This window comes from Pinus tabuliformis, chromosome 5_1, assembly GCF_031772625.1.
Source record: "Pinus tabuliformis cultivar Carrire ecotype Pingquan chromosome 5_1, CPIR1, whole genome shotgun sequence".
NCBI classification, from domain to species: domain Eukaryota; kingdom Viridiplantae; phylum Streptophyta; class Pinopsida; order Pinales; family Pinaceae; genus Pinus; species Pinus tabuliformis.
Window position 1 is genome coordinate 682,304,622 of NC_142305.1, and position 12,747 is coordinate 682,317,368.

Consider the following 12,747-nt stretch of genomic DNA (forward strand, 5'->3'; position numbering starts at 1 on the left):
ACTATAACAGCATTTTGATTTGTTCATGAGTCAAGTTCAGGTTAACATTTAGATGTTTACCTAGTTCTATTTCAACCAGGATGTGTTTGATTTTTGGAGTGGTCTTCATATGTTCAAATCTCAAATCATCCACATCCTCTTCCTCCCACAATTCCTCAATAGAAGTAACAGAAAGAGGATTACTGATAAAACCATTTATAATATCATCTTCTATCTCATACTTAAAGTAATTGGCTTTACCGAGGGTAAGAAATGGCTTGGAGTTATCTGATTCGGGTTTGAACTCATCCCACAAGGTGTTTCCCAACTCCCTACTTAGATTTGAAGGGGGATAAAGGTTGAGGTTGTTTTGTAGCCTACCATCTGAAATTGTTATACAACGTGACCTACAACTTATAAATGCAACTGCAGTGTCCAACTAGGGTCTTCCCAGGATTAAGGGATGCCTCCCTAAATTTGACTTGGGTTGTAAGATAAGAAAATATGTTGGATATCTCTAGGAAACCACTGTAATAACTATGTCTTCTAATACCCCTTCCGGTTTAACATGGGACATGTCTGCTAACTCAAGTATGGTAGGTGTTTGTTGCAGCCCGTGCAAACCTAGGATGGTAAAGACTTCTTTAGTGATTACGTTAATTGGTTCCCCTAAATGAATTAGTGTATTTTGAATGGACGTGTCATCAATGTAAATGGTAACTATAGGATTCCTTGGATCATTATATTTAGTCAACGGAGACTAACCAGTCATTCATTCTAATCATTTCCCCAACACATGGATAGTGACAGGGTCTTTAGGCTTTCTTCAATGTTTTTTAACACACAGGTCCCTTACTATTTTCACATAGATGGGAATTTCCTTGATAGCCCTCAGCAGGGGAATCTTGATGGGTAGATTTTTCAACTCTCTAAAAAAATCGGAGTCAGGTTGTGAAGTCATCCTAGTTTCAGATAATCTTTGGGGATATGGAGGGTCCTTAGTTACTATAACAATTGGGTCAATTGATAGAAATGTACCATCAATTAGCTGTTACAAGTGTAACAGCATCACCTTGACCTACTGTGGTAGTCTCGTGAGAGTCCACAGGATCATCCTTAGGAGATTCACATTCTTCCTCAGTGATAACAAGAGAGGTTTTTACTAATTTTCCCAATCGTAGATGGATTTCATTACATTCAATGGGAGTGATGTAGTAAGTTTGGAAGGAAGCAGGAGATTCTAAAGCTTGGTTTGATGTATTATTTGGGTTAGGATTAGGTTTTACAGGTGATTGGGGTTGTATGGGAGGTGTAGCAGCAGGTTTTGAGAGAGGTGGCTGCTGTAATTGTTGTTGTATTTGTAACGTAGAAGGGGTTGAACCTAAAGAATTTCCTCTCCAATTTTTGGGCCATGAATATGGCCGAGATGGGGTGTATTGAAAAGGTGGAGAGGGAGACCATTGGTTAGATGGTGAGGAAAACTGAGCTAGAGGAGGAGAGGAATATTTCCATGGAAATTGTCATGCATTATATACATTATTCCATGGATTAAAAAAAAAATATTGAGACATACCTGGTGGTCACGGATGCCAAGGCTTCTTGGACCTAATGAAGTAGGAGGATTGGACTTCCTCACTTGATTCCTTGAGTACTTATTTCAGTTTGGGAAGCTCTAGACAATAGCCTATAGAATGATCTAAATCACAAATGATGCACACGCTGATGTTGTCAAATTTACAATCCCTCAAGGAATGTTTATCCTTACATTTCGAGCAGAATATATCCAAATCTTTCTTGACTTCATCCTGTGCCTTTTTTACTTGTGAATTTGTCAGTTGGTTAGATAAATTACTGAGGAGTTCAATCTTAAGATTCTCGAATAGGTTCCCGATCTCGGCTCTAGCCACACCTCCATTTGTAGGTTTTTGTATTCGAACGGAGGCGTCCCGTGTCATGATTCTTCCTCATGATGATCCTCTCAAGCATCCTAAGCAGAGTTTTAATATATCTAAAAATTATTCTTTAGATATATCTCCTTTCCCCAGTAGATTCAATGTGTCCAGACAGTCATCTCTCATTCCCCATATGAATATAGTTTTCAGGACTTCAGGATCCAAATCATTATGTTTAGATCTCTTTAGATTATAGTGGAATCGCTCCCCATAATCCTCTAGGATTTCTTCTTCTTTTTGTGTCATCCTTAATATTTCTTCCCTCAAGTCCTTGGTCCGACAATAGTCTTGATATTTTGACAGAAAGGTAGTTTTCATATCTCCCCATGTCCAAATAGTAGTAGAGCCTAGTCCCATGAACCATTTTAATTTTTCTCCCTTTAGAGTAGCAGGGAACAATTTCATCTTTTGAGCATCTGAAGTATAATCATAGCTCCTGCACAGGACATCAAATTCAAACAAGAATGTATCAGGATATTCTACAGTCATTCCTTGAAAATATGGAAGAGCTGATAGGAGAATGCTTTTCATGGGAGCTTCGCCCCTTATATCACCTATTGGGAATTCAAAGGTGGTAACAGCGGCATTAGTCCTAGTTTTGTTATTGTTATTGTTGTTTTTTTCTTCCATTATAGATTCCCATGTTTCTTCTTTTTATGAGTCCTCTCCCAAAGATCATTCAGGTGAGTGTCCTGTGGATGAAGATTCTTGTGATGATTGTACAGGTTTCTCTGGGGCTGGTTGTTTCATGGCACTGCCTGAATCTGGGTATTGTTAAGAAAAAGAATGTTTTTCCAATTCTAGTTCTAAGTTCTCCCCGCTGATTTCCCCTTGGCCTTCAGATCCAAATTCCTGGCCACTAGCTTCTTCATGTTGTTATCGAATTGAATCTATAGTTTTGGGAGTATGTATACTAGTTTGAGGGTGATGAGGTCCTAAGATGGGGGAACTAGATGCTTCTGACCTTAATATAGGAATAACATCTTTCTGTGGTCCATTTGTTTCTTATATCCCTCTATGAATTTGACTATTCTTTCTCTTCTTTTGAAATTAATTCCTGAATGAATGTTTTCCTCCCCAAATTTGCGCTTTTCGTATTTCTTTTATGACACGTTTTTCCAGTAGGTATATTAGAGTTATTATGTTTCATGTCTCTTCTGTTCATAAACTCTACACATGGACCTTATGTGTAATTATTTCACATTCCAAGTGCCTAAGTTGGTATAGTGGTGAGCCCAACCAGGTATGTTAGAGTGATGTGCAGGTTCTTACCTCTTGTCTTACCGCCCAGCATTTGTAATACTAAGGACACTTATAAAATAAGAAACTCAAAAGTTAACACACTCTAAGTTTTCTAACAATCATAGTGGTGAGCCCGCTAAAGTATGTTAGAATGATGCGTAGGTTCTTATCTCTCATCTTACTACCCAGCACATGTGCACTAGAAACACTATACTAACAAAACACACTGCCTGATTGTATCATCAATTGTTATCCCCTGCATTGGCGCCAAAATGTTGTGTCGGTTTAATCATTCTTTAATTTGACTGAACTGTAAACATTTAATTGTCAACCAGGGCAAGTCTATTTATTTCAAAGGTGTTTTCACTATATGTGATGATACATAACATCCAGGGAAACAAATGAAAGAAAATGATTGTTGAACACAATTGCAGAACTTAAAGCACTCATGCAAAAATTAAAAAGACATTCTACAAGAATTAAACTCACTCATCACACTTCATGTTTTTCTCAAAGAGTAGGCACACCACACATCATTAATAAAATTGTATCAGCTAATTAAATATTATAGTTCTAACCAATCCTATGTAGCAGCATGTAATGAATCTGAAAACAAAAGTGCATCAGTACTAGAATTAATACAACAAAATTAATGAATCCACACTTAAAATAAATATAAACCAAACAGCTAATATGCTACTACTGGAATCCTTGCTAAAGAGGAGGACCCCTCCTCCCTAGTAGGGCACAGGGATGAAATGGAACTAGTTAAAAACTCAACACGAGATCTGTATGAACATCACAAAAAGTGTTTTGTATTCAAAATGACTAGAAATTACAAGATAAAAATGTTGATTTTGTTCATGTGGTGTCGTTCCCTTTCCATGGAACTGAACATTTTAATAAAGTTTACAATCCCTAAAAATTAGGGAATAGATCAGCCATGGGAATCTCACGATTCTCATGTTGATCAATACTAAGAGAAAAATAGAAAGTGTTACAAACAGTTCCCAATAAAATACCAATTCATGTTACACTGTCTCCACAATCATAACCGTTGATGTTCTTTGACCTTCTATAGATAATTCATGATTCTTGACAACTATCTTTGAAGACAGCAACCACGGTCTTTGGCAGTTGCGATGTAACAACAACTCGAGGTGTAACAGAAAAACTTCAAACTGTAACAGCAAATCCTTGAAGTGTAACAGTGTTTAACAGGAGCAGATTCGCATCCTTAGTCCTTATTTGTAGGCAACACCTGAAAGAAAAATAACCATAAAACTTCTTCCAAAATTACCTTAGTTAGTCATCTCAAAAAGGCATCACGTCAATCGATATTTAACGAAAGATGGAAAAATAATATGTTGAGAAAGGATTGCTCTTACAACTAAGGAAAATGATAATTGGGACATAAATTTCATAGGTTTAGAGAGAGATAATGATCAAAAATGGGGAAAGAGGTGTCTAAGATATGCTTAAAAACTGTACCCAACAACTGCTCTACCTAATGATGTCAGAAATGGTAGTTGCAAGTCTTTTATGTAGTTGTGTGTAGATATTTCATTGTGTAGAGCGAATTTTGTAAAGAGATTTCAATATGCAGAGAGTTTTGTGTGGACACATTTCATTATGCAGAGTTTTCTCTGGACTTCACACCACCTTTAATCAATTAATTAACAGTATTCGGAACACAGAGATATGGATTATTTAGTATTAAAATATTATCAATAATATATAACAATAATGATGTGAAAGAATTTTTAGAGAGAGAATGCATGTGGAAGTGTTGAACATCACAAAGATATGAAATATTCAGTATTTCAAGAGATTTCACTACGTGTAGATCTTTCACTGTACGAAGAGATTTGTGCAAAGAGATTTCATTGTGCGGAGATTTTTGTGTAGAGAGATTTCATTATATAGAGAGCTTTCACTATATGAATAGCTTTCTGTAGAGAGTTTTCATTGTGTGGAGAATCTTTTGCAGAGAGATATAATTGTGAGAAGAGCTTTCACTATGCAGAGAGATTTCATTGTGTGGAGAGTTTTGTGCAGAATTTTTCGTTGTGTAGAGAGTTTTCACTGCGAAGAGAGATTTCACTATGCAGATATTTTTCATTGTGCGAAGATTTTTGTGCAGAGAGATTTTATTGTGCAAAGCGATTTCATTATGTGAGTTTTCTCAGTACTCTATACAACCATTAATCAATTAATTAACTTTGTTGGCTAACTCTGTGTTGTGTGAAGAGCTTTCACTATGCATAAAGTTCTCCGCACAGTGAAATATTTTCACATAGTGAAATCTCTTTGCATAAAAAAGAAATAGCCAACAAAGCTAATTAGTTGATTAAAGGTTTTGTGGAGTGTGGAAGAAAAATTTCACAATGAAATGTCTTTGCATAATGAAATCTCTCTGCACAAAACTCTTCACATATTGAAAGCTCTCCAAACAAATCTCTCCACATAGTAGAATCTCTCTACATAATGAAAGCTCTCCGTACAATGAAATCTCTTTGTGCAAAAATATTCACACAATGAATGCTCTCCACATAATGAAATTTCTCCACATAGTGAAATCTCTCTGCACAATTAAATCTCTCCACACAAAACTCTATGCACAATCAAAGTTCTCTACACAAATCTCTTCGCACAATGAATTCTCTCTACATAGTGAAATCTCTTCGCACAATTAAACCTCTCTGCACAAAACTCTTCGCACAATGAAAACCCTCTGTACAAAGCTCTTCACACAATGAAAACCCTCTGTACAAAGCTCTTCACACAATGAAAGCTCTCTTCATAGTGAAATCCCTTCACACAACATAGAATTATCCAGTGAACTAATTAATTGATTAAAGTTTGTGCATCGCACAATGAAATCTCTATGCATAGTCAAAGATCTTTCCATAGTGAAATCTCTCTGCATAATGAAATCTTTTTGCATAGTGAAAGTTCCCTGCATAGTAAAATATCTTCACATGATGACATCACTCTACACATTGGAAATTATGGACACATTACTTTTAAAATTGTGTGGAGTATCGAGATTCATATGAAGCAAATACTAGAAAAACTGCACTTTCATACTACAATATTATATATCATTTTCTTTATGCAAAGGGGAATGTATGCAGAAGTGCAAATTCATCCATTGTGCGAAGTTCAAAAATTAGATACTAAACTATGTTAGATATGTGTTTATTTGTGCAGAGGGGAATGTATGCAGAAATGCAAGTTCATTCATTGTGCAGAATTTAGAAATCCATATTAGGCATATATTAGGGAATATGAAGCCCAAAAAAATATAGTCTTCCTTGTGTGAATTGATACCTTGTGTGGAGTTTCAAAAGTAACATGATGCAAATACCTAGCGATATTACATATTAGTTCCATAATGAAGTTGTTTTGCATACAATGAACGATTTATTGGGTTATTTCTGCATAATGAATGCATATCCATGTTGTGTATAATGAATGTGATTTTCGCATAGAATTGGCCATTTGTCCAGTTATGCATGTTTTGAATTCAAGTGAGGGAGAAAGGGTGTGTGCCAAGCGCAAGAGAAAAGGTATGCATTTAGTGTGGGAGAAAGGATTATATCGAGTCAAATTCTCTTCCTCTACATTCCACATAAGGTAGGGTGAAGCTAACTATTACTATTTTGGTGTGCGAGAGAAAGGGTGTATGTGAAGTGTGGGAGAAGGGTCAATCTTTTTTCCTTCATAGTCTGCATATGGCTAATTTAACACTGTAGTAGAAATTTACTTACTAAGAGGAAGTGCTCAGAGAATATCATGTTTTAAATTAAGATGATATTATGACTTATATTAATTTTCTTATATTATTGTGTAGAGGTGCAGAACAAGTAATATTGATACATTGTGTGAAGTTCTTAAAGAATCCAAAGATGCTAGAGCTCATAGGATTGCAACTTCAATACATAAGTGAGGGAGAGGGGCAGAGTACAGGAGCAGGGACTATATCGAGTGAAGCTTTCTTTCTCCACATTTTTCACAAGGCTAGTTTAACACTGTAAGATAAGTTTACTTATCAAGAGGAAGTGCTCACAGAATGTCACATTTTAATTTAGATCATTTTATGAATTGTATTAATGCGCTTATATTAAGGTGTACAACAAGTAGCATTGATACATTGTGTGAAGTGCTTAAATATTATATGGATCTTTATTATAGTTGTTGATTCCGTTTGATATATGCAAAGAAACAATATGTAGCATATCCAAAGATGGGGGGGGAGGGAGACCTTGCTATTTCACATAACAAGTTGGTTCAGAATTTGGCACTGGCTATAAATATATGTGCTAGCGGTGTAGAATGAATGATGTGTGGGTGAAAGGGTATGTGCCAAAATAAGGGAGTGTAAAGGATATGCAGATATAGCACAACTTTGAAGTAGGGTTTAGAGAACTAGAAGAGTGGAGAAAATTATTTCTGAGTGTGAAAACATAGGGAATCAAAGATTCGATTCCTATGTCATGGTTGCATAGATTGTGCAGGATTTATATTAGATTGTGAAATTTTTTGTGTGCTTCTTCTATACAATATTCCATATCAGAAAGTACATATTAAATATAGAAAAAAATCACATACATATATAATTCAATAATAATCAAATGAAAAAAATTGAATAGAAATGCACCTCTTAATTAAAACAATCGAGATTAAAAATGTTCTTTTAATTGAACAAATTGTAAACACTAACTAAACTCAGACAATTAGAATTAGAAATATACCTATCAATAATGCATGTCGTTATCAATCTTCATTAATTGGTTCAATACTAGGTAAAAAAAAAATCTATTGTACTATTTTTTCTCCATTTTCACTTTTTTATGATATTTCAAATCAGCATCATGTACAGGGTAGCGAGCTTTGATTGTGTGGAATGTTGGAGTGTGGAGGAAGCACAATGAAATATTTATCCACACTTATGTATTCCACAAAATGAAATTTATTCAATTCTAAAGACTCGTTAGCATTGTATTATTCATAGACCTATGCCTGAGATCCAAAACAGTTGTAATATCCATTTTCATTTTAATCAATAACACAACATTAGATATAATACAGAGTCTCAAAGCATATGTTTGAAAAACTATAGAAGACATTGTCATAAAATTGAGAGGACTCAAATTCATTAATGATAATTGTATCCAGATTTGAATGGAAATCACCATAGCTATAATTTAGATATATATGAGATCACATTCAAAACATAGGCATAAAAAAAAAACTTGTTGAACAGAATCAAAACTATAATATCGAGAATTATTTCATCATAATAACAATGGGTGTGTGTAAAGTGTGAGAGTAGGGACTATATCGAGTCAAGCTATCTTCGTATTAGTACAGTTTTATGTTTTGTTTGATATATGCAAAGAAATTAGATAAACCAAATTCGGAGATGGGGAAATTTTGGAGTGGCAAGACATTTTTTCAGTTTTCTAGAAACATAATTAATTAATATGCATATGCATAATTAAACCAAGATTTGATTGTGCAGATTGCATAAGTGCAGAGGAACTAGAATGAAAGCTTTCTCTGAACTTTCGTATTCTGCACAATGAAATTTATTCAATTGTAAAGACATAGTGTTAGAATTGTATTCTTCAAAATGTATGCCTAAGATCCAAAATTATTGTCAAATGTCCATTTTTGTTTTAATAAACAACACAACATTAGATATAATACAAAGGCTTAAAGCATATGTTCGAAAAATTATAGAGAACATTATCATAAAAATGATACAGACTCAAATTCAATAACAACAATTTTATCCAAATTCAAATGCCAATCACCATGGCCATAATTCAGATATAGCTAAGATTATATTCAAAAAGTAGCCATAAAAAACAAAATTATTGAACAAAGTCAGAATTTTAGCACCAAGAATTGAAAATTCTAATACAAAATCGTAAAAGTAAAGGCATTTGTTCTAATGGGATTTGGGATTAGGCTCTCGTGAACCATAATATGAAAATGTATATGCATTGAAAAACAAGAATTTGTATACAGCAATTAGCTAAGGTCATCATAACATAATCAACAAAGTTGAATTATCTAATATTAGTAAATAGAAAATCGAACGTTGAAGGGTTTAGGAACACTTATAGTATGTAAAAACATCCACCATGACTGTGTTTCTATTAGATGTTTATCGGGTTCATGATTTCTTCAATAAAGTTTTCCACCCTAGTTTTAATGAAATATCTATCAGGAGAAATTATAATCTCCATTTTGACATTTTTACCAAATCTCCTTTTAAATTTATCTAGCTTATTCTTGCAACTGCATAGCCGAGAGTTCTCATTATTGATTCTAACAAAAGTAATTATCCATTTGGTAATTTCTTCTACAGTAAAATCAGTTATGTCATCAAACTCCATTGCCATTGACAGATTTAGCTAGTTCAATTCCGTTATTAGTGTCTCTTGAAATTAACTCATAATTGCATATGATGCGTGTACCTTTTATGTGTTGTACAATTTCTACCTCCGTAAGATAGGCATCATCTCTTCTACTACTTACGCTATCACATTCAGAAATGATTTCCTCTAGTGCATTAATTCTCTTAGACCATCTGGCTTCCACTTGCTTTATTCGATTAACATCTCAAATTCCTTTGTTTTTTCTATATATCATAGAGTAATCCAAGCCTTTGACTAAAAGTAAATAAATCATTATTAGGGAATTTATTTTCTAGCTCAAGATTACTATTAACCGAATTCACAAATATCTTAATTTCATGTTGAAAACATGTTAAATCAAAATCTTCTTTCCATGCATGATCAATATTTTATTATCTTTGGCATATCCCATTGATGATATATGAATTGATTGCATTAAGGAGATCAACAACTATATTAGATCTAAGCAGTGTTGCAGTAGCCGAAATTGGCAATGGTGGTGCTTGTATTGTCAATGGAGTCATTAACAGAGGACCTAGATTTAGAGTGTCTTATAGTTCTTTTAATATTATTTTCAATTTCAAATTTTCTTCATTCTGTTCATCAATAGATCGTGCAAGTGCATGCCTAGTAAATTAATGGAATACTATGAGCCTCTTGGCTCCAATGCTAGAAATATAAATATTTGTTTGTTATTGATCAATAATCTTTTTATTATGAGCTTTTACCTTTTCAATTCTTAATTTTTACTTGCCCTTGTTATATTTTGAATTTTTCAATGTGACATGACGTTAATCAAAAATAATGACCTCTTCTACAATCTGCTCCATTATTTTATGATTATCTACCAAATAATAAGTAACCCAACCAAATTGTACACCACTATCATTTTCCATGTCTATATCTTATTCAATGCCTACTCTATTTGCAGGATTTTTGGATTTGGTTATTTAAACAATATGCACTTGTTTGGAATTAATCTCCAAAGAGACTCTTTGACATCTCGATGACTTGATAGCTTAGCATGAAACAATTTTCTAGTGGCAAAATATTTTCTCTTTCTTACAGTAGAGGATGAGGTTGCACCAGTACCAAGTGTTAAAGATGGAAATTGTTATGTAGGATTTACACTTCTTTGCTTTTGTTTTTCTTCTTCGTTAATGTTGGTTTCTTGAGAAATTTTTTGTATCTCTAAGAAAGAAAATAGAAAATGGATATTGGAACATTTTTTGTAGTTCTTGTGTTCATTAAGGATAAAAAGAGCTAATAGAAATCCCTAGACGAGTGTGTAAAGAAAGAAATATATTAGAGAGAAATACGGCAAATAATTTGAGCAATTGAAAAAATGAATTGTTGGATAATGTTAACTCTGTCGAGTTGTGACCTCAAGAAAGTAAATTCTTCCCATAATTTCAAGCACTTATTCACTACAGCATTCATCAGTTTTCTACTAAAAATGTCATTGTTTCTTTTATTTTTCATTGACAAATTCAGATACCATTGATACTTAAAGGACCTGTTAAAGTTATCATTTATATAATAAAATTAGTTCATTGTATGAGTGCAAATAGTTTTTTCCTTTGCCTTCTACCTATTTTCATTCTCAATCACACTTAACTTCACAATTGTCCGCTCTAGTCCCAATTACCAGTTGTTACTATTTCTCATGTGTAAAACTACTACTTATGACACTCTGAATAAATAGCAATTAAATATATCAAAGCCAACATTTATGGGATGTAATGGAAATAAATCGCGATATTCAAAAACCATCTTTTCCACTTACTCTGTATTTTTTTCTTGTTTTAATATCATTGAAATATGTGTCATTAGAGATATAAATTTATAATATAAAATAAGTATGAATTATTTGTGATTATGACAATTAGCTTAGAAACTATCAACAATAACTGTAAATAAAAAATTGTCCAAGGACAATCACAAATAAATATTATACAGTCATGCTTAGCTACCTCTACACAAATCAATTTGGTGGCTAAGCTATCCTCCACCACTATGTCGATGTCAATTTGTTTTATTTGATATCAGAGTACGAAAAAGGCTAAACCAAATTTGATTTACAAATAACTTGAAATGCAATTTTGAACATCACAGTACAAATCTAACTGTCATAATGCATTCTAGTTGGTTGTGTACACATTTCCCCGTGATTTCTCACAAAAAAATTTGTTAATTGATGTTATCAATAATGAATTAATAGTTTATTCCCATAGTTCTATGTTCAACGTGTTCATCTATTTTTCTGAAATCAAAGAATTTTGGAACACGCTTCACATTTGTCACTTTGCTTCTTCAAATCTTAATGTTATTCTTCTCATTCATTGTCGGGTTCACATCTTATCTATGCGCGCTTGATTACTGAAAGCCTCCATGGATAAAAGCAAGCAAGTTAATCATATGAGTGCAAATAACTTTTTCTGTTTAACTATATCTTTCTCGATATGTTGAACACTCTCAATAAATAGCAATTGAAAATATCGATGTAGACGTTTACAAGTAGTGGAAATAAATCTCGAATGTCCAAAATTATTTTGCTATTTTATTTCATTAATCATTATAGAGTTAATATCATCGATATATGTGTGCTAAGTAGAAAAAATTTACAAACTAAAATAAATATGAATTCACTGTCATCATGACCATTATTGTACAGGATATTAATACGGCGACACAGAAATATTGTGCGTAGACATGAACAACTAGCTCTAACACAAAATTATTTCATGGTTCTGTTAATGTTCTATATGTGGCATCACTTTCCATCCTTGAAATTTGTTTTGACGAATACTCAACACAACATGCACAATGGACTAATTATGCATTGATTAGTTGAAAATTTTCCAAAAGGGCATACATTTAATTTTACATTATTACTTTGTTTATAACTAGTAATCATTATACAATGCATTAGATTAAATGTTATTAAGCACTTGAACAATGTTGTAATTATGTGTTGATTAGGTACTACTTGCACTATCACATCCCTTGTATTATGTATATATAGATTTAAGAAATATATTTAGATTTAACGAGTGTGACTTTTGTTTGTCGTAGAAGTAACCCTTAATTAATTCTGTGACAGATGTTAATGCATCGTGAAACATTAATTAATTTTATCTAAC